Source organism: Schistocerca gregaria, chromosome 4, assembly GCF_023897955.1.
Source record: "Schistocerca gregaria isolate iqSchGreg1 chromosome 4, iqSchGreg1.2, whole genome shotgun sequence".
Lineage (NCBI taxonomy): Eukaryota > Metazoa > Arthropoda > Insecta > Orthoptera > Acrididae > Schistocerca > Schistocerca gregaria.
The window spans coordinates 329,016,041-329,038,878 of NC_064923.1; the positions used below are offsets into that span (position 1 = coordinate 329,016,041).

General features: G+C 41.9%; 2 protein-coding genes across 11 annotated transcripts in view; one reads left to right on the forward strand and one right to left on the reverse strand.

Moving 5' to 3' along the window:
- Positions 1-22,838, reverse strand: part of LOC126268011 (craniofacial development protein 2-like) — a 492,966-nt gene that overhangs the window by 438,587 nt on the left and 31,541 nt on the right. The window lies entirely within an intron of this gene.
- The window catches only part of LOC126268005 (F-actin-monooxygenase Mical), a 505,795-nt gene that overhangs the window by 206,041 nt on the left and 276,916 nt on the right, over positions 1-22,838 (forward strand). For 8 of the 10 annotated variants that reach the window (XM_049973388.1, XM_049973387.1, XM_049973383.1 and 5 more), the window contains one exon: positions 8,627-8,668. The exons of the other annotated variants lie outside the window; for them this stretch is intronic. The gene's annotated coding sequence lies outside the window, so the exon portion shown is untranslated. The remainder of the gene's footprint in view (positions 1-8,626; positions 8,669-22,838) is intronic. 10 annotated transcript variants of the gene reach the window in all.

Genomic DNA, 22,838 nt, shown 5'->3' on the forward strand with positions numbered 1-22,838 from the left:
GGAACGTGACAGATGAACGTGCTGGAAAGGTAGGGCGACCGCGTACGGCAACCACAGAGGGCAACGCGCAGCTAGTGCAGCAGGTGATCCAACAGCGCCCTCGTGTTTCCGTTCGCCGTGTTGCAGCTGCGGTCCAAATGACGCCAACGTCCACGTATCGTCTCATGCGCCAGAGTTTACACCTCTATCCATACTAAATTCAAACGCGGCAACCCCTCAGCGCCGCTACCATTGCTGCACGAGAGACATTCGCTAACGATATAGTGCACAGGATTGATGACGGCGATATGCATTTGGTTTACTGACGAAGCTTATTTTTACCTGGACGGCTTCGTCAATAAACAGAGCTGGCGCATATGGGGAACCGAAAAGCCCCATGTTGCAGTCCCATCGTGCCTGCATCCTCAAAAAGTACTGGTGTGGGCCGCCATTTCTTCCAAAGGAATCATTGGCCCATTTTTGAGATCCGAAACGATTACTGCATCACGCTATCTGGACATTCTTCGTGAATTTGTGGCGGTACAAACTGCCTTAGACGACACTGCGAACACCTCGTGGTTTATGCAAGATGGTGCCCGGCCACATCGCACGGCCGACGTCTTTAATTTTCTGAATGAATATTTCGATGATCGTGTGATTGCTTTGGGCTATCTGAAACAAACAGGAGGTGGCGTGGATTGGCCTCCCTATTCGCCAGACATGAACCCCTGTGACTTCTTTCTGTGGGGACACTTGAAAGACCAGGTGTACCGCCAGAATCCAGAAACAATTGAACAGCTGAAGCAGTACATCTCATCTGCATGTGAAGCCATTCCGCCAGACACGTTGTCAAAGGTTTCAGGTAATTTCATTCAGAGACTACGCCATATTATTGCTACGCATGGTGGATATGTGGAAAATATCGTACTATAGAGTTTCCCAGACCGCAGCACCATCTGTTGTTGACAATTGTAACTACTGTAATTTCAAAAGTTTGTCTTCCTGAAAATGTACTGTTGTCCCAAGCATATTGCAACAAACGGTGTATTTCTATCGCTGCTTGTTTAGTTTGTATTGCCGTTTCAAATATACCGGTCATTTTTGAAACACCCTGTATGAACTTCGCTAGTAATCATAACAACGCTGATCACTCGCCACACCTAGCCAACCACATAAAGAGACAGCGATTGACATTCTCTCATATGGGTTTATTTGGCTCAGCTCGTATAGCCCCCTTCACTTTCGTCTGTTGAAAGACTTTCATTTCTAGATGTGACGGGGATCCCCTAGGAGAGACACCACGTAGGCCCACACTATGCACGCATTCAAAAACCACCATATTATTCGTCCAAAAATCTGCTTAGAATGGTTCAGAAATGTTAAAAAAACCAGCATTGATGCATTTCAAAACTATATGAATAATCTATAGACGAACGTGATCCGGACCCTGCTGACACACTGGTGCTCTTGTCGTAAATATGGCTGTTTTCTAATAGTCGACGTATTTGTTTTATCTCTTAGAATTTAACTTCGCTTGGTATCTTAGATGAAATATCGAGCAGTCAGCTTAAGAGAGACAAGTATGCTCATTTTGTCTAGGGTTGCCAGACTTCTCGGTTTTCTGGGACAGTCCAGGTTTCAGACTAAAGAAATCCGTGGCCCAGATTTCGGATTTCAGAGAGTTTCCATTATTGTCCCTTGCCTCAATTAATTTTAAGTGTTGCAGTAGCATGTCTGTCTGCGTCGTATTGCGGGTAACTTGTTATTAAAGTGTTTGATTGTTTCTCGTGAATGCAAAATACCAAAGAGGAAGAATTAATTCCAAGAAAAATATTCAGAAAAATGGTTCTCCACAAAACGAGGGAGATGTGACTATGTAATTAGTGTTGTATCTCCCTTTCACGTGGGGCAAGAGCAGACATTAAGAATCATTTAGCTAGTGTAAAGCAAAAATTAAACGTGTACTCTGCAAGCCCTTCAAAAGAATGGACATTTATTTTGTTTCAAATTTATCTAAACAGGGCAAATTAGTAAGAGCTGCGGAATTACCAATGTTCTATCGTGCCGTTAAACGTCATATGTCTTCGAAATCAGTGGACTGTACTTCTAGGCTAAGCTGAAAAAATATGACGTTTGGCAGAACAAAATTAACAACAATTGTGAAAACGGTGTTAGCATCCGACACTGTCAAAGAAACATCCGATGATCATTCAAAGATCCGTTGTTTTGGTATAGCTGCAGTGGCTCGCAATCTCCCGATTAAAATCGGTAATTTGCTGGTATATATTTTTATGCTTAAGAGAAGTGCCCTTCTTTGTCTCGATTTAGACTTCCCAAAATACGTCCATTTTTAGTCTTTTTTGAGAGAGATGTTCCGATTTTTCACACAAATTATGGCGACCCTAATTTTGTCCTTTGATTAAACGAAGAATTACGTCATTTTGTAACGTCAGCTAGACAGCAATATGTGCAAAACACCGAGCTAGGTCTTGGTTAGGTTATAATAATAGTGTCTAAAGCCTAGCGAGATATTGATGAAATACCTAGAAGTTACCGTCCAGAGAGACCTTAAGTGGAACGAGGACATGAAAGCAGATGTCCGGCTGAAATACATTGAAATAACCGTAAAGAAATTTATGTCAGTCAGCAAAGAGGAGCCGTAGAAAACACACGATGGGCCCATTATAGAGTACTGTTCGGCGCTCTGGAAGCCTTACCAGATAGGTCTGATACAAGAAATAAACAATACAGAAAGAAGAGCGGCGCGTTCCGTCACGGGTTCATTTAGTAAGCGTGAGAGCGTAACGGAGATAAAACCCTAGTGGCGGACACAAGAGAAGCGGCGTTGTGCATCGCTGTGAAGTTACCTGTTAAGTACGGGAGCTGGCGTTCCAAGAAGAATCATCCAACAGTTTGCTTCGGTCCACATATTACCTCGTGCGAAATGAACTTGACGAGAAAATCGGACAAATTAAAGCTCATACGTAGACTGCCTGTGTACCATTTGGGACTGGTACACATTTGGGGGACGTGATGGTAGTACCAGAAGCAGTACCTTCCATCGCGCAGCGTGAGGTGGGTAGCGGGGGGATAGATGTAAATTTGAAATTTGCGCGCCGGCACCTGTGGATGAACTTCGTCCTAAAATTGTTCAAGTATGAATAAATCGTTTATTTGACGGAACTTTGACATTGTGAAGTTTTTCCCATCATGTTAATAACTGGAAACTACCAAGACCGCAACGATGGTGGGAAGTGGTGCTACGCTGTAGGAAAAAAATTTGAGAAATACTATTTCATCGCTTTTGTGGAGTTCATGTGGTGCACCTTGAAGGAATCATCCGAGTAGGACGGAAATGGGTAGACGTGATGTGCATATAGAGACAAACAATGGTTATCATTTCAGGAAAATTTGATTTATTCAACAGAAAGAGCGTCACAAATTAAGCAAGTTGATCCACATCTGGCCCTTATGCATGAAGTTATTCGGCTTTGCATTGACTGATAGTTGTTGCACGTACTCCTGAGGGACATTGTACCAAGTTCTGTCTCCCTGGCGCGTTAGATCGTCAAAATCCCAAGCATATTGGAGGGTCCTGTCCATAATGATCCAAACGTTCTTAATTGGCGAAAGGTGCGACGACCTTGCTGGCCAAGCTAGGATTTGGCAAACACGAGACAAGCAGTAAAAACTCTCGTCGTGTGCAGACGGGGCATCATCTTGCTGAAATGGGAGCCCAAAAGGCTTGCCATGGAGGGGAACACAACAGGGGGTTGAGTATCGTGGACGTACCGCTGTCTTCGGCCTAGATCTCATGGAATCGAGTAGAGTTGTCTTCAATGATGAGTCCCTTCTCGAATTGAGCCCCGACGAACAGTGAAGACGTGTCTGAAGTCGCCCAGACAGCGGTGGAATACCAACCTGATTGTCCCAGCCATACGGCCCGAAAACCGGGAGTGATGAGCTGGGGTGCCATTTCTTTCCATAGCAGAACCCGTTTGGTTGTCATCCGCAACACCCTTCCAGTACGAAGCTCCGTCGGCAGTATTGTACGCACTGTTTCGTTGCGCTTTCATGGCAGGCCATCCTGTGGCTACATTTCAGCAAGGTAATGCTCGCCCTCACATGGCGAGAGTTTCTACTGCTTGTCTTCGTGCTTGCCAGACCCTCTCTTGGCCAGCAATTGAGAACGTTAGGAGCATTACTAACAGGTTCTTTCAACTATCTCGGGATTTTGACGATCTAACGGCGCCGATTGGGCAGAATTTTGTACGATATCCCTGAGGATTACATTCAACAACTACATGAATCAGTGCTAAGTCAAATAAGTCCTCGCATAAGGGTCAGAGATGGACCAACACGTTACTAACTTGCTCAATTTGCGAAGCTCTTTCTCTTGAATAAATCATCACAATTTTCCTGAGATTGTGATTATTTATTTCTCTGTACATGTACATCACATCGACCGATTTCCATAAAATTCTGATAATTTGTTCATAGTGTGTGTCCTTTTTATTTGTATTTGTTTGTGTATTTTTTGTATAGTATTACCTACAGTTGTCAGCCGACAACCTTTGCCCGCATTTCTGGTTTTTTCGTTATCCTCGCTGTGTCCATAAGTATGCAGCTCTCGGCGACCGCCTCATTTGGCAAAATGTAAGTGGGACTATAGACAGAGACAAATAATTTTATTTCTGATCGTGTTGCTCGCTATTCCATTCCGCAGCATGTTGGGAATGTGTATTATAGCGTTACTGAGACAGCTGCTAATTTGTTGGAGCCCTGTGATTTGATCTGTGGTAGATAAAGCGGCCTGTCTAGGTCGCACAGACTTTGAGGCAGAAAGGCCGGTGGCTCGTGCGGCGTAGTGTCGGCACGCCGCGTTATCATTAATCATGCAGTCCTCTCCCCCATCTCGGCTGGGACATTGGGTGGCGTCGCGAGCTTTTGGTATGAAAGGAAGTTTAATTGGCGCAGGAGGTTCTTACTTTGCGGAAGGTCTCAGCCCCCGGACGCGTGGCGGGAAGTACGGAGTGCAGGTAGTGCAGTGTGATGTGTGCGTGCAGAGCGACGGCGCAGGCGGCGCCTGTGGCGGCGGCCTGTGTGGGCAGCAGGGCCTCATTAGCAGCAGGCGTGACGCCCTCGAGAGCGTGCCGGCGCCCCGCGGGCCCGCACACCAGCACACCTTTGCCCAGCCACTGCGCATTTTCTTTCACTTTCGCTCGGATTTATAACAAAGGTATCCGACAGTTTCTGGAACGAAACAGCGGCTGTTAAAGAAGTACACTTACCATTCTATAACTACATGGCGTCTTCCATATATTTTGACCACCACAAATAAGGTTCTGTCCGGAACCAGAATAAAAACTACACTGACGGAAAAAAATCCGCAATACCAAAAAATGATTCAAGTAGGGGAATTAAATTTTGGTCTTACCTTTGACTGGGTAACATATTTAAGTGATTGACAAAGCAAGGTCACAAGTTAATGTAAACGCGAGATAAGCTGTTGCAAATGGGAACTGATGTAGCCGCAAGACCGTTGAATGCAAGCACGAAAACGTATATGCCTTATGTTGTACATGCGCCGGGTGTCAGTTCGTCGCCGGCCGCGGTGGTCTCGCGGTTCTAGGCGCGCAGTCCGGAACCGTGCAACTGATACGGTCGCAGGTTCGAATCCTGTTTTGGGCATAGATGTGTGTGATGTCCTTAAGTTAGTTAGGTTTAAGTAGTTCTAAGTTTTAGGGGACTGGTGACCACAGCAGCTGAGTCCCATAGTGCTCAGAGCCATCTGACTTTTTTTTTTTTTGTCAGTTTGTGGGATGGGGTTCCGTGCATGTTACACTTGGTCGGTTAATAAAGGGACGGCCAGTGCTGTTTGTGGCTGACGCTGGAGTTGTCGTCCTATGACGTCCCATACGTGCTCGATTCGTGACAGATCTGTTGATCGAGCAGACCAAGGCAACATATCAACACCCTGTAGAGCATGTTGGGTTAAAACCCCCTGGAACGCTATTCATGAGTGGCAGACTGAAGTACATATTTGCAGCAGGATGCGTGTGATAACCACTCTCATATGAAATGGCACTAGACCACTCTAGGCGTAGGTCCAGTGTGTGTAGCACGATCATCACTTTCATCGAAGCTGAACCAGCTTTCACCAGAAAACACAGTGGACATCCACTTTGCCCTCCATTGCGCGCTCTGTTGAAACTGCTGAAGTTTTAAATGGCGGTGGTTTGGGGCAGTGGGATGCACACCATAGGGTGTCTGGCTCGGAGCTGACCTTGAAGTAACAGATTTGTAACAGTTCGCTGTGTCACTGTGTGCCAGCCAACTGCTCCTCAAATTGCTGCTGCAGGTGAATTTCAAAGCGTCAGAGCCACACACCGAACACAGTGGTTTTCCCTCTCTGTATTGCCACGAGGGCGTCCGGAGCCCGGTCTTCTTGCGACCGTACATTCTAGTGACCACCGCTGCCAGCAGTCATGTACAGTGGCTACATTCCTGCCAAGCCTTACAATATGGCAGTAGGAAAATCCAACTTTTCGTAGCCGGCTGTTTTGGCCGAGCGGTTCTAGGCGCTTCAGTTCGGAACAGCGCGACTGCTACGGTCGCAGTTCGAATCCTGCCTCGGGCATGGATCTGTGTGGTGTCCTTCGGTTAGTTAGGTTTAAGTAGTTTTAAGTCTAGGGGACTGATGACCTCAGGTATTAAGTCCCATAGTGCTCAGAGACATTTGAACCAGCTTCTCGTAACCTTGATACACGACCTTGTTCAAACTCAGTGAGGTGTTGATAACGGCGTCTATGTCGCTTTAAAGGCATTCTTGGCTGACGTCATCTCACCACGTCCAATCTCAAAGTTACCTAACTCTTAAAAACCGTTACAGCTTGCATTTAAAGCAAACCTGATGTGTATCCTCATAGTGGTGCTACCAGCGTCACTCTTAAGCGACTGACTTGAGATCTGTATAGATATCTTTCAGACGTAGAAACATGTCTGCTATCTTTCGTTTATGTCGCACAGCTCGTTCTTGGTGTTGAGATTATTTTCCGTCAATATACAAATGGCGTTCAAAAAGTTTTGCACAGTCGTCTATAATTTTTTTTATTTTTTGCATGAGGAGAATGAATTTTTTTGTGAGCGATAAATTACAAAGCAGAAATCTGACACCAAGAAATGTCACGGAAAACAAAACAAAAACATTTATTGCGAGCTGCATTTGTTATACATTTTGTATTCTGAAATGGATTTAACTCTTCGTACTTCGCATTATGATACCAATTTTTAGGATCTTCGCCATGTTTGCGGTTGCGGGACAATAGTGTTTATCGCAGACGCTTATTTAATAATTGATACATGCATCTGCAACTCATTGTTACTGATTTATATTCTAAAATATACTACTTTGTGAACTTCGTATTATGTATATGAATAACCCTTTTGGAGAGTACGATAAATGAACTCTGGTTTTGCTTCTTTGTGTTTAATTTTCGTTCATCCCGAACTTCCTTCGAGCTGCCCGCCATTTGCAGATTTCTTTATTACCTTAAATCCTGCCTACTTTTCTCTAAAATGTGTTCGATTGTGCTTTAGGTTCCAGAATTCTTCTTTCAATTTTTTCCAGTTTCTCAAGATCCCCAAATCTTGTTTGTTAAAGTGTTTCTGCTGCATATAATGTTTCAGGACGTACCAGTTTCAGATGGTATCATAGTTTTGTGTTCCAGGGTAAAGACTTTTTGTTGTATGTTTTTTTGTAATATGGAATGCCTTTCCATTTTATGTGCTGTATCTTCTATTCTTTTATATTGCTCATTATCCATTCTGCAGTTTGTTTCGGTTATTGTGTTGTGAATTTTTAGATTTGGAGGGATACCATTGATATTTGTCACGAAGTGTGTTTCCTCAAATGATAATTTTTGTCTTATTTTGCCTGCTTGTTTCTGTAGTTTTGTGATCTTTGGATCTGTCCAATGAATCAGTAACTGATGCCATGTCATCTGCAAAAGCTAGGCAACCTATAGTGATTTTATTTCGGTTTATTCCTAGTTGCACACCCTACGTATTGACAGATTTTCTCCATTCTCTCACTGTTTTATCTAACTCACAGTTAAAGTGTTACAAATCATGTCCCTTTCTTACTCCTGGTTTTATTTACTAATTTCTTTTTGATGTTGCGTTTTATTGTGGAATCCGAATTCCTCTATGATGTACAAACGTTGTCACGTATTTCAAGTTCCTGATTTTCCTCATTTCTGTTATCTTTTTTGGTTCAGTATTTGTCCTGCACAATACCTCCCCTTTCTAAATCGTGCTTGATACTCCCCTAGCCGTGGGTCGATTATTGTTTCAGCTATCTTCAAAAGTGCCATATACAAGATCTTATACCTCACCAGCAAGAGAGAGATTCCTCTGGAATTGTTAGGAACTATTTTCTTTCCTTTCTTAAATATTGTATCTATTAACTCCGCTGCTCATTCTAATGTAAGCTTTGTGTTGTCCAAATTTAATTAATGATTTTTGCTAGAATAATGTCGTCACCGTAGTGTTGCATATTTTTGTGTCTCTTGCGAATTTATGTTCAAAACAATACAACTTTTCAAAATTTGAAACTTATCTCAAAATTCTTTTTTTCTGTTGACAGACCGAGTAACCTGTCGACCGACATAGTTCGCTGATGTACCCGGTAAGAAAGTGATTCAGTTGTATAACTTCCGCTTTGTCCCTTGTCAGTTGAGTTGATTTCTATGACAGCTGTTAATACGCTGTTATTAGAAGTCGCGTTATTCAAAGAAAACAAATGATTGATCTTAGCTTAGACTGATAAGTGTATAGTGTAGTACGATTAGACACCATATTGGAAGCTTTATCGCCCGCGGTGTATGTGTTAGGCGCTGTCATTGTATTACAAACAGGTGGCAGTAAATGCATAAGCTAAGTATCAAATCCTTTAATTGCTTGCATATTTAAAAATTGGATGGAGGTCGTTCATCCAGTGATGTATATAGCGAAGAAATTTCAATAATTGCGATGCTCTACTATGACAATGTGTCTATCATGCAGAATAGTGTACAGTAGCTGTTGTATGCAGTTTCTATTTAAAACATGAAAACACCAGCAAATTATTTGAAAATCTCTTATGAGAAAACAGGTGTTTTGGAATTAAATGGGAAGAGGGTTGTACGAACAAACAGTCAGTAGTAATTAAATTATAAGTCGTATTTTTTTACGTACTTGTAAGTCTATAACTCTATGATGTGAACATATTTGGTTAAAAGCATGTGAGGAAACGCATGCGCGTTCTCCCTCTCTCTGTCCATCACGAGCGCAAATTCAAGCAGTCCGCAAGAGATGGTGTCGCCAAACGTTGCTGTTCTTCGTTTGATTTCCTAAAAGAGAGCGGTACAAAAATTTGACATTGGGCAGTAGTAAGAGAATACGAGCCAAAGGCTGAGAGCAATCTCATATGGCGTCATATTCACTATGAGAACAACTGACTAACTGCATCTGGCAAGCCGCTTGAATTTGTGGGCGGAACGGCCCGATTGGCTAACTCCAATGGTAATGAACTCGGAAACGGCGTATCGTATCGAACTTTTCAAAATTATTTCTCTGCACATCCTACCTTGCAACATCCTTACAAGCTTCTCAGACAGTAAGTGACTACCCTGTGTATTTAAACTACGAGGGTTGAATGAAAAGTAATGCCTCCATCTTCGTTTATTGGGTTTGGATGGGAATATTTTAATAAATCAAACGCAGAAATATTCCTTAAAATGTGCTCTTTAATTTCCAATATTCACTTTTCCACATAATCGCCAGCCATTTGGATACATTTCTGCCGACGATGAAAAAGTTTTCTGAAGCCGCCACGGAAGAAGTGTCCGCTACCACACTCTCACAGTTCTCTCAGCGCCTTCATCAGAAGCATAATGTTGTCCCCGCAGATCGTCTTTCATTATCGGGAAATTGCAATTTCTCCGTGAGTGATACGACGATCGTCCTGAATCAATCTGTCAACATTCCGCTTGTGAAACTCGGTGGTTGCTGTCACAGGACATCCAGCTCTTTGTCACGCAGGTCAGATGTTCCCGCCTCAACATCTTTAAACTTACTCGCCCAACGATGCACAGTAATCACATCGACACAGTCACCATAAACTGCTTTCATTCTCTGATGAATCTCCTGTGGGGGCGACACCTTCTGCTGTCAAGAATTCAATGACTGCACGTTGCGTAAGTCGCATTGACCGGCCGTCTGCGCAGTTTTCCATACTTCACACTGTAACAACCGAACCGTTCAATGCTAAGGCTTCCCGCCAACTGGAGCTGTAGAGAAGAGAATAGGAAACAAACCAGTACCTTCCGCAGGCGAATGCTGCCAACTGTTTAAGAGTTAAGAAGGTGGAGGTATTACTTTTCAGTCAACCCTCGTATAAGCAGTACCTAAGAGTCGTACTACAGAAGTGATTGAGGAGGGAGAAGAGTGAATGAAGCGAGGAAGGAAGGGGTGCATGAACAAGCGTCCTTACAGATGATGATGATAATACCAAGAATGATGATGATGATGATGATGATAATAATAGTGTGATTAGTTGGTTCAGGACACAACTAAAGAAGCCTCGGACAAGCGCCGTCATGGTCGGGGACGATGCTTGAACCCTATGCCTGCCCCCAATGGTAACGACGCTGCTAGCCAACTGGAAAATGATTTAAATCAAAGTAGAGGTGTTTTGCAGGATATGCTTCCTGCAACCACTCTAGAAGGAAAACAAAGACAGGGGATGAGATGGTCAGATGGAGTTAATCGACACCTCATGTTCTGTTATTACCAAGTAACAAACCTAGGAACCAACACAACTGGATACAGATCACAAGTATACACAACATTTATTACCAGATACCCAGAATTAAAATTTTTAACACAACAACGACTAGCTGATCAGATCTGTGTAAAAATCAAAAGTAACAGGATACCCCAGCCAGAATTAGAAAACATCAAACAACAAGTACAACAAATACTGAAACAAAATAATGTGCAATCAGAAGAAGAAGAAAATACAGTAATAGACTCAGAGCAACCAAACAAAGAACAACACGCATCAATTAAACAATCAGAGGAAAACGAAATCTTAAGACTGCCACCAGAACAAGTACAAATAGAACACGAAGTGACACATATGTTAGATATAAAAGAAAAATTTCAGCTGACATATATAGAATACAAAGACACAAATACAGACATTAGACCATTCTTGCATAGACCGCCAAATAACCCACAAGTCGAAACAACAATAAAAACTATCAACACAATCATACACAACAAAATAAATGAAAACACAACTATGGAAGAGTTACAACTACTGGTTTATATAGGAGCACTCACTGCACTAAATATACACACTAGGCAGAGATCAGAACCAACCAACACCCAGAAGAAATCTACAAAACCAGTATGGCAACACAGGCTACCGATCAGAATAGAAAAACTGAGAAAAGACATTGGACAGCTAACACAATTTATAAGACATCAAATGTCAGAAAAAAACCGAAAAAGGTTAGGTAAAATCTCACAACAAGAAGCGATAGAGCAATTAGATGAAAAGAAGCAGAAATCACAAGCAATGGCCAAACGACTTAGAAGATAAAAAAAAAGTGAAAATAGAAGGAAACAAAACCAAACATTCAACACAGACCAAAAGAAATTTTACCAGACAATAGATAACACATATATTAAAATAGACAATCCACCAAACATAACAGACATGGAACACTTCTGGAGCAACATATGGTCAAACCCGATACAACATAACAGGCATGCACGGTGGATAGAAGCAGAAACAGACACATACAAGATGATACCACAAATGCCTGAAGTGATAATTTTGCAACATGAAGTCACCAAAGCAATTAATTCTACTCACAATTGGAAAGCCCCTGGAAAAGATAAAATAGCAAATTTCTGGCTAAAGAAGTTCACCTCAACACATTTACATCTACCTAAATTATTTAACAGTTACATTGCAGACCCATACACATTCCCTGATACACTTACACATGGAATAACTTATATGAAACCTAAAGATCAAGCAGACACAGCAAACCCAGTTAATACCACCCCATAACATGCCTACCAACAATATACAAAATATTAACTTCAGTCATTACACAGAAATTAATGACACATACAACACAGAACAAAATTATAAATGAAGAACAAAAAGGCTGTTGCAAAGGAGCACGAGGATGTAAAGAGCAACTGATAATAGGTGCAGAGGTAACATATCAAGCTAATACTAAACAAAGGTCGCTTCACTACGCATACATTGATTAACGAAAAGCTTTTGATAGTGTACCCCACTCATGGTTACTACAAATATTGGAAATATACAAAGTAGATCCTAAATTGATACAGTTCCTAAACATAGTAATGAAAAATTGGAAAACCACACTTAATATCCAAACAAATTCAAATAATATCACATCACAGCCAATACAGATTAAGCGTGGAATATACCAAGGAGACTTATTAAGTCCTTTCTGGTTCTGCCTTGCTCTGAACTCACTATCCAACATGCTAAATAATGCAAATTATGGATGCAATATTACTGGAACATACCCTCACAAAATCACACATTTGCTATACATGGATGATCTAAAACTACTGCCAGCAACAAATCAACAACTCAACCAATTACTAAAGATAACAGAAGTATTCAGCAATGATATTAATATGGCTTTTGGAACAGACAAATGTAAGAAAAATAGCATAGTCAAGGGAAAACACACTAAACAAGAAGATTACATATTGGATAACCACAGCGACTGCATAGAAGCGATGGAAAAACAGATGCCTATAAATATCTAGGATACAGACAAAAAATAGGAATAGATAATACAAATATTAAAGAAGAACTAAAAGAAAAATATAGACAAAGACTAACAAAAATACTGAAAACAGAATTGACAGCAAGAAACAAAACAAAAGCTATAAATACTTATGCTATACTAATATTGACCTACTCATTTGGAGTAGTGAAATGGAGTAACACAGACCTAGAAGCACTCAATACACTTACACGATCACAGTGCCACAAATACAGAATACATCACATACATTCAGCTACAGAAAGATTCACATTAAGCAGAAAGGAAGGAGGAAGGGGATTTATTGACATAAAAAACCTGCATTATGGACAGGTAGACAATTTAAGAAGATTCTTTCTAGAACGAGCAGAAACTAGCAAAATACACAAAGCAATCACTCTTATAAATACATCGGCTACACCACTGCAATTTCATAACCACTTCTACAACCCTTTAGATCACATAACATCAACAGATACGAAGAAAGTAAATTGGAAGAAGAAAACACTACATGGCAAGCATCCGTATCATCTAACACAGCCACACATCGATCAAGACGCATCCAACACATGGCTAAGAAAAGGCAATATATACAGTGAGACGGAAGGATTCATGATTGCAATACAGGATCAAACAATAAACGCCAGATATTACAGCAAGCATATTATTAAAGATCCCAATACCACAACAGATAAATGCAGACTTTGCAAACAACAAATAGAAACAGTAGATCACATCACAAGCGGATGTACAATACTAGCAAATACAGAATACCCCAGAAGACATGACAGTGTAGCAAAAATAATACATCACCAGCTTGCCTTACAACATAAACTTATAAAACAACACGTTCCCACATACAAGTATGCACCACAAAATGTACTGGAGAATGATGAATTCAAATTATACTGGAACAGAACCATTATAACAGATAAAACAACACCACATAACAAACCTGACATTATACTCACCAATAAAAAGAAAGTAACACAACTAATCGAGATATCCGTGCCCAATACAACAAATATACAAAGGAAACAGGAGAAAAAAATGAAAAATACATCCAACTGGCTGAGAAAATCAAGGATATGTGGCATCAGGATAAAATTGACATTATACCAATTATACTATCAACTACGGGAGTCTACCACACAATATCCACCAGTACATCAATGCATTACAGCTACATCCAAACTTATATATACAACTACAGAAATCCGTAATTATTGATACATGTTCAATTATCCGAAAGTTCCTAAATGCAATATAACATATACCGTACAGTTAAAAAGAAGTCACGCTTGATCAAGGTCCGCGTCACTTTCTACTTTTGACCAGACATAACGTCTGAGATAAGAAAGGAACAACAACAATAATAATAATAATAATAATAATAATAATAATAAAATAGCGTTCATCATGTGAGCTTCCGTGAATACGAGGACAGGGCGAAACGTTACAAGAAAAACTGAGATGCGATGGGGTATGTGAGTCATTCATAATTTAAAGACCAATAATCTTCCTATATAGAGATAAAGCAAGAAGTATAGCATGTAAAACAGCGAAGAAACTGCTGGAATGCAGGAAAGAGTGGACGGACTCAGAGAAGCGGAGAGCAACAGATGCGCGAGGAGCTTCTGTGGTGTGAATTCTTCCAGAAACTCGCTTGGGTAAGAGAAATGTTGCGGAAGGGAAGCACCATTCATCGTCCGTCTTGTCGAAAACTGTTGTCGGATTTCCAAAGATCGTTCTCGAAATCAGTTTGGAAGTATTTAGCTGCTATTAACGTGAGAGAGAAAAATGGAAAGGTCCGTAGCCACTATTGAGCGAGTGGCTGGTGTGTAAATTTTTCGTTGAGGCCTTTGTAGATGTGGTTCAGTGTTAGTTATTGTCGTTATGTGCATGATGTGTCATACGTTTAGTTTTATAGTTTGGGTGGCTGTGAAGATCACTAGAGCGACGCACCGCACTCCATCGCGCGGTACTTTTATTACCAGAGCTGGTTTTGTAAAATCAGCATCTAAACCAGTAAGTAGTGCAACAGATATTGAACTTGTAAATCACAGTATATGATCCACTATTGATTTATTTCTGATAATTAAACATTTACGTCTACGACAAGTAAATTAGACCAGCTTCAGACATTCCACAAACTACACTTTTCAGCAATCATTCTGCCTCAAGTGTGTGTTGTAGAATGAGAATGTACCCTCAGAAACGCGATACAATCTAAAGTTTTACATATATATTTATATAATTTTTAGCGTTTATTATGTAACGTTTTATATATTAAAATACAGTGTGTACATGAAGTCCGAGAACACTATCAATTATTTATTGCACAATAACCAAACATTGTACAGATATCATAATATGTCATTTTGAAGAGAAACCCTGAAAGGTTTTTTTTTTTTTTTTTTTTTCTTTCATGTAAACCGCCACAGCGTAGTTTGGTAATTTGCCGATAGCGCTAGTCGCAAATATGGCGAGTTCAGGTGCGGAACGAGCTTTCTGTGTGTTGGAGTCCGAAGTGCCCTCCCCGATCACCAGGTCTCTCGCGTGTTACACTTTTATGTAGGGACACATTAAAGGCCACGTGATGTAGCAGATCTCCGGGAGAGAATACGGAAGCGACTGCAGTAGTCGACGATGCCATGCTGGGACGGGTACGACAGGAATTCGGTTACCTATTGACGTCCGCCGGGTCACTCACGATTCGCATATCGAATGTTTGTAAAAAAAAAAAAAAAAAAAAAATCTGAGTTTCTCTTCAGATGTTTAGTTCTTGCGCAATAAGGAATTGAAAATTGAAAGTGTATAACAAGTTGCGTGTCTGCATACTGGAAAATAGAAATCTCTCTCTCTCTCTCTCTCTCTCTCTCTCTCTCTCTCTCTCTCTCTCTCTCTCTCTCTCTGTCTGTGTGTGTGTGTGTGTGTGTGTGTGTGTGTGTGTGTGTGTGTGTGTGTGTGTGTGGGTGGGTGGGTGTTTTCGGCGTAACCTTGAAGATCGACGATTTTTTTTTGTGTATCGTAAAGAAGCTTAAAAGCGGTAGTATGGTATAACAGCAACAAAACATCCATGATACTGTGATTAGAAAGGAAACATAGGCTTATGGTTTGATTAATATTTATCAAATTTTGGAAATAAAATCTTTAATTTATTATTATTTATCTAAAAATGTGACGTGATAGAGAGAATCTGGTCGCACCTTTGAATGGAGTATCTCGTAATTAGGCCAGTTCAGCCACGTGCAAAACAGATGCAGAAAAAAAGTTTACTTGTGACTAGTGTTATTGATGTTATATAGGAGTGTTAGACAGCTACCCTCCCATTTTTCTTCACATATTAGGCATCTTGACGTCAGCCATGTACTGCTGATCCGTCCAGCAGATCTCTCCTCCGTCGCCTGTAAACCTGCCAGACAGATGGCGCCCCCCCCCCCCCTTCCTCACCCCATGCGCTTGCCTCATTGATGATTGATCGCTCGATATACACTGACAGCCACCACGATAGGACAACGCTATATTTTATTTCTGCTCGGCTGAACAATGTGGGCGGGTATGAAAGCGGTCTTTGGTTTGCTTAGTGGCAGAAATACTAGTGCGGCATGATTTGAGAAGCCAGCATGTAGGTAGAAATGTGGGTCTTTCTGTCAGCAGGCAATAAAAGTCATAGCTGTGAATGGAATGTGATAAGCTGTGTACACGTTGCTTCCACATCTCCAGCAGCACACAAAGCTGTCGTTTTTAAGAGACGCCGTGGCACTTAATTGTATACCACAGCAAATAGCGAGAAATGTAATGGTTGCTGAAGTTGGGAAGTTAGTGTCTTTAGCTGTGCTATCTTAAGCAGTGCTTCAAAGTGCTCTGTGCGAAACTAGGCTACGTCCTAGTGCAGACTGCTATATGTGCCTTCGTCCGAAGTTGGTCCCAGGTACCATAGTCAGGAGCACGACGCGCATCTGTCAGAGGAAAATGTGCTAAAAAGAATCAAATTAATTTTCGAATTTCTCTTCAATCTTTTGTTTTTTTCCACCAGTTAACACACCCACACATCGACAAAGTGACTGATTTGCTGTTGTTTGTCTTTCTCATTACCCATGCATGTAGTAGACTGTTTTAAGAAAGGTAATTTGGGCTGATATTTCTTGTAGTGATCATTGCAAAGATCCATTCGAAGACCCATTGTGGTAGGATTGCTGTGCTCCTTGGAGCAATATGCTTTTAAATGTTTAACTTTCTCAAAATTCTGAGCATAATCTAATTTTTTCCCAGAATTATAAGAATAAGTGCCCAATATTTGAGTTTCAAGCTTTCCTCGTGCTCTGAATGCGAACATATTAGAATAGGCCTAACCGTGAGTTCTATGAAATAAACAAATTACAGTATGCATTCGTTGATCTGATGGAATTACATTTTCTTGGAGACATGTGAGTCTTAACCTTATCTTCGATAAGATAGAATTCAAATTTGTGACATGGTCGTGACTTGAATATGGGTGTCCTGCTTACTACGTAGATGTGTTAATCACTATATTGCCGTAGCATGGAGGCTACAACAGCTGCAGTGACTATCCTAGTCCAGTGCCCTCCCTAACACAAACTACAGTCACACCTTCAGCCTATTTTCCCCTTTCTAAATCGCCAATATTGTCGAGGCTCTCCGACATTGGAATAGCTTCCCAAATTTGTACCTAGTGGCAAAATGCTGCACGTACCTCAGGCGTAGGTGATCTATTGATATCATGGAATTGCATTTTCCTCGAGACATACGTATCTCGATGTTTTAAGAAGGGGAAAATGTGCTGAAGATGTGAATTGAAGTTTGTGTTAGGGAGGGAATTGGACTAAGGTTGTCCGCACAGATGTGGTAGTCACAGTGCTACGGTGGTGTAATGATTAACACATTTGCCTAGTAAGTAAGAGACTGGGGTTCAAGTCTCGGGCCTGGCACAAACTTTACGAGGGTCACTCCAAAAGAATTGAACACTATTTTTTTTAAATCCATCTTTTATTCTACATGTTTGAAAGCTTTACAGTATGTAGATACATGTTTTAGGAACAATATTTTCATTTCTCCACATAATTTCTATCCCTCTCAACTGTCTTACGCCATCTTGGAACCAGCGCCTTTATACCCGCATGGTAAAATTCTGGACCAACCTGTTGGAGGCACTGTTCGCAGAGTGCACAAGGCAGTCATCATCTTCAAACCTTCTTCCACGAAGAGAGTCTTTCAGTTTCCCAAAGAGATGATAGTCACATGGAGCCAGGTCAAGCTGTAAGGCGATTGTTTCAGTGTTGTCCATCCGAGTTTAGTTTGATCGCTTCCGTGGTTTTTTGGCTTACATGTGGTCGTGCAACAGCAAAACCTCCTGCTTTTGCCGATGTGGTCGAATATGACTCAGTCGAGCTTGAAGTTTCTTCAGTGTCGTCACATATGCATCAGAATTTATGATGGTTCCACTTGGCATGATGTCCACAAGCAAGAATCCTTCGGAATCGAAAAACACCGTAGCCATAACTTTTCCAGCAGATGGTGTGGCTTTTATTTTTTTTTCTTGGGTGAATCTTCCTGATGCCACTCCATTGATTGCCTTTTCGTCTCTGGTGAAAAATGATGGAGTCATGTTTCATTTGTTTGTCACAATTCTTCAAAGAAATTCATCTCCACCATTCTCGTATTGTTCCAAAAGTTCGCTGCATACCGTTTTTCTTGTTTCTTTGTGAGCCACTGTCAACATCCTGGGAACCCACCTGGCAAAAACCTTTTTAACGCCAGTATTTTCAGTATTCAGCAAACACTTCCTTCCCCTATCCCAACATAGCGTGACAATTCGTTCACTGTGATGCGTCTGTCAGCAGTCACCAATTCGTTAACTCTCTGCACATTGTCTGGAGCGTGTGCAGTACGAGGCCTGCCTTGCGAGGACAATCCTCAATATTGCCGTGCCCGCTTTCATCACGTAACCTGCTTGCCCACCGACTAACTGTACTGCCATCGACAGCAGCATCTCCATACATCTTTTTCGACCTTTTGTGTATGTTTCCCACTGTCTCGTTTTCACAGCACAGGAATTCTATGACAGCTCGTTGTTTCTGACGAACGTCAAGTGTACCAGCCATCTTGAAGACATGCTGTGACGGCGCCACTCACGGCAACAGGTTCAACTAAGTTTGAAATCAAGCGGGAAGGATGTATCTACACACTATAAAACTTTCACAAATGCTGAATGAAAACTGTATTTTTTACAGAAATAGTGTGCATTTCTTTTGGAGTGACCCTCGTAATTCATTGCTTCAGCTTCTGCCCTGTCCGCATTCAGTTTTAATTGTATTACTACTGTGTGTTTTATTAACCCGTTAACTTATCTAATGATTTAATAAGCTACCCGATAAAATACTAGTCAATCCCTTTAAAGAGGACACTGTTCACTCTGGAGTGCTGTAGATAGTGTGCAGCTAGTTTCAGGCGGTCGTTAGTTCATCGTGCAGTGAAGTGAAGTGTTGCGTATGAAACAGTCGAACTATGGGAGCAGCGTAGTAATGGCTCGGCATGGAGACGTGACGGAATGGCCGAAAGAAGCTATTATATTTGGACTTGTCCATGATCACACTGTGAATGAATTGCCCGATTCGTTGGTGTCTCGGCACAGGTGGCCAACGTGTCTACAAGGAATGGTATTCCACTCGAAGCCATAAATATCTGTAACCGTTTGGTTTGAATTTTCTTTCTTTTACCCGTTACAGTAACTCATTAAGTAAGCTGATCAGAGTTGTTGTTTGTGGGTCAGTGGCCGAGTGCAAGTCTTTTTATTTGACGCCTCTTCGCCACTTGCGTGTACGTAACTTATTCCAGTTATCCATTTGGAGGAAAGTATAACCTGCAGTTTAATGTGGAATCCGAACCACATGTCATTCCTGGCGACTGCTCAAATCGTTAAGGTTAGATTACAGGGAGACTGAAAATATCTATGAGCTGGCAGGGATTTGGTCCTGCGACCTCTCGGTTTCCATTTAGGCACTTCACCAATAGACCACCAGGCCCGACAATGAGTTAAGAAAACTGATAGTAAATGTGCAGCGTAAAGATGATTCGAAAAGCAGCAAGCGACTGCTGAAAGTGTCACCGGTGTCCAGAAAATAGTGCGTACAAACTATTTATCTTGCGATGGTATAAACATTTGTGATTCAGTGATTAAGCTACACACCACAGATACCCGTCACTTATCGGTTCTTTCACCTCTGATAATCTTTGTTAATGTGAAAAATCGCTTTTTCCTTCGTGGTTCGGCAGTTATTTGTGTTCGCGTGGTGTCCTTAGTCTCGTTTCTGTTCTCTCTCGCCTCTGTAGGCCTCTAGTGTCACGGCCGTTGTTCACAGGTAGGCAACCATGGTAACGCGCAAGTGTTGCAGGTAGTGTGATAGAATGCATTGTACGACTACTGACGCCTCCGTCATTCTGCGTAAGTCGGTCAGCTAATTCCAGGACCAATAAATACGCTCTGCTTACGAGCTCAAGTATTTTTGCGCGCGCTCCAATTGAGTAAACACTCGCAAATCCGCAGTGGCGTCAAGGTCGGTCGCGGGCTGTTTTTAACGAGTGCCGAGTTACCACTTGTGAGATTGCAGTCTTCACACCACTGCCGCTGTGCCAGATGCTTCTGGAGACGCCCTACGTGTCGGACAGTATTGTCAGGCACTGCAGCGAATGCACTGCGATTTCATAGAGAACTTAGTTTCGCTGGATTTAACATCTTTTCAAAGTACTGTAACGTTATTTCGCATGGGCAGGAAAATGATGATACTAATAACCCCAACGTACTGTTCTTCATTCTTGATAGAAAATAGATGATAATTACTTTCAGTGGACATGACGAGACATGAACTGAAAATTTAATGATAAAAAGCTTAAAAAGAATCCAGTTCCAGCGTTTTACTTCGCCAGTGTACACTTAGAAGTTCGGGGTTCATCACCAGAGCTTCATTTGTTACGTAAAAACCTTCATTGCGATGTCAGCACACCAGAACCCGCACGAAAGGTTGACATATAGTTTTAATTATCACATCGAATTAATAAAGTTGTATAGCTTTTCATTTGCTTTCAGGTACATTTCCGCAGTCCTGGTACTCCCTAAAATCTACTCCCAACACCGGATTAACCTGAGTGTTAAAACCTCTCAAAATAACCGGTTTGTGAAATAAACAATTTTCAGATTTTTATTCCTGTTATTTTCTGCAATAAACGTAGAAATCGAACAAAGGTTACGTACATTCAAAATATTAAATTAAATAGGCAAATAAAAGAAAATATAATCCGTCCAGCGTTCGTCGCTGCTTTTCATGAAAAGTTATCAGCGGTTGAATACTACAAAAAATCAACTGTGTTGGCCTACAGATTCTACCATAATTTTTTAAAACTCTGCTCAAAAATCGTGTTATAATCGAAGATCATACCACTATTTGGATATTGCGAGTAGTTCGTGCTAAATGGTGAACACAGAGGTTGAAGAATTCTTTTTTATGTTAATTTCCCCTTTTTGAAAGGCTACTGTCAGATAGAGGCATATTATGTTAAACGCAGGCAACAGATCAGCTACTTTCTATTTTTATTGTAAACTATGAATCAATTATTACGTTTTAAGTTTTCTCATTATATGGTGTCGCAAGTTTGTTGTAACTCTTCGTGTTCTTAATCTTTTAAAGCAGATGGAGCATTGTAAATAATTGATAGTGCACTTTGTAAAATACTTTCAGATTGTAATACAACTAATGCCCAACGACAACAACGAGAAACCACTATAAAGACCAGGTGGTGCAAGTCTCGCACACTGCGTATACAGGCATATCACTCAAAAAGCCACGCCACATGATAACATACAATCATCAGCTACAATATTATGACCACCGAGCTACTATCTATATAAACCCGTCCAAGCGATAGCAGCGTCACCTGGCTAGGAACGTCTGCTAGTCAGACAACGCACCCAGTGCTTTGTAATATCAGTGAGCTTGCTGTCCGTGTGTAGGATGGGGAAGGCGCGCGATCTATCTGAGTGTGACCGAGGGCAAATTGTGATGGCCTGGAGGCTCGGAAACTGGGCGTCTTGTCGGGTGTTGGAGGAGCGCTGTGGTGAGCGTCTTCAACACGCGGCTAAACCAAGCTGAAACACATCCTGATGTCGTGTGACTGGGCCGCCAGCCCTCGTTGCAGATGTCGGACGCCATAGATTGGACAGACTGGTAAAACAACGACAGGCGACGAATGTGCGGGAGTAACACCAGACTTCATTGCTGTGTAGAGCACACGAACTCTCCTAATGATGGGTCTCCGCAGCCGACGACCCATGTATGTGCCAATGTTAACACCACGACATCAGCAACTTAGACTGAAATGGCCACGTCACCATCGGCACTGGACGTTGGTGCAGTAGCGGGGCATTGAATGGTCTGATATCCCGACACCTTCATCATCATGCCTATGGGAGAGCGCGAATTCTGCGTCTTCCAGGGGAACAGCTCCGTGACACCTGTACTGCGGGTCGGAGACAAACAGGCAGCGGCTGCTTCATGATCTGGGGAACTTTCACGTGGTTATCCAGGGGTCAAGTGGAGCTCGTTCAAGGCCCCATGACGGCCAAGGAGCATCTTACAGGTTACGTACACCCCCTCATGATGATAATGTTTCCCGATGGCAGCGGCATTTTTCAGCAAGATAACGCGCCATGTCAGAAGACCAGGATTGCGATGAAATGGTTTTAGGAAAACAGTGGTGAGTTCCAATTGATGTGCTGACTCCCCAACTCGCGAGACCTGAAATCGTCGAAACGATGTGGGATGTGATATTCAACGTGGCGTCAGAGCTCATCGCCCCCCCCCCCCCCCCCCTTCAGCGACGTACCAAGGCCCCGTTGCTTCTGTGCCACTACGCGCCACCGCTCTTATCCGTGTCAGAGGTGGACATAACCTGAATTTTTTAGTGTGGACGTTC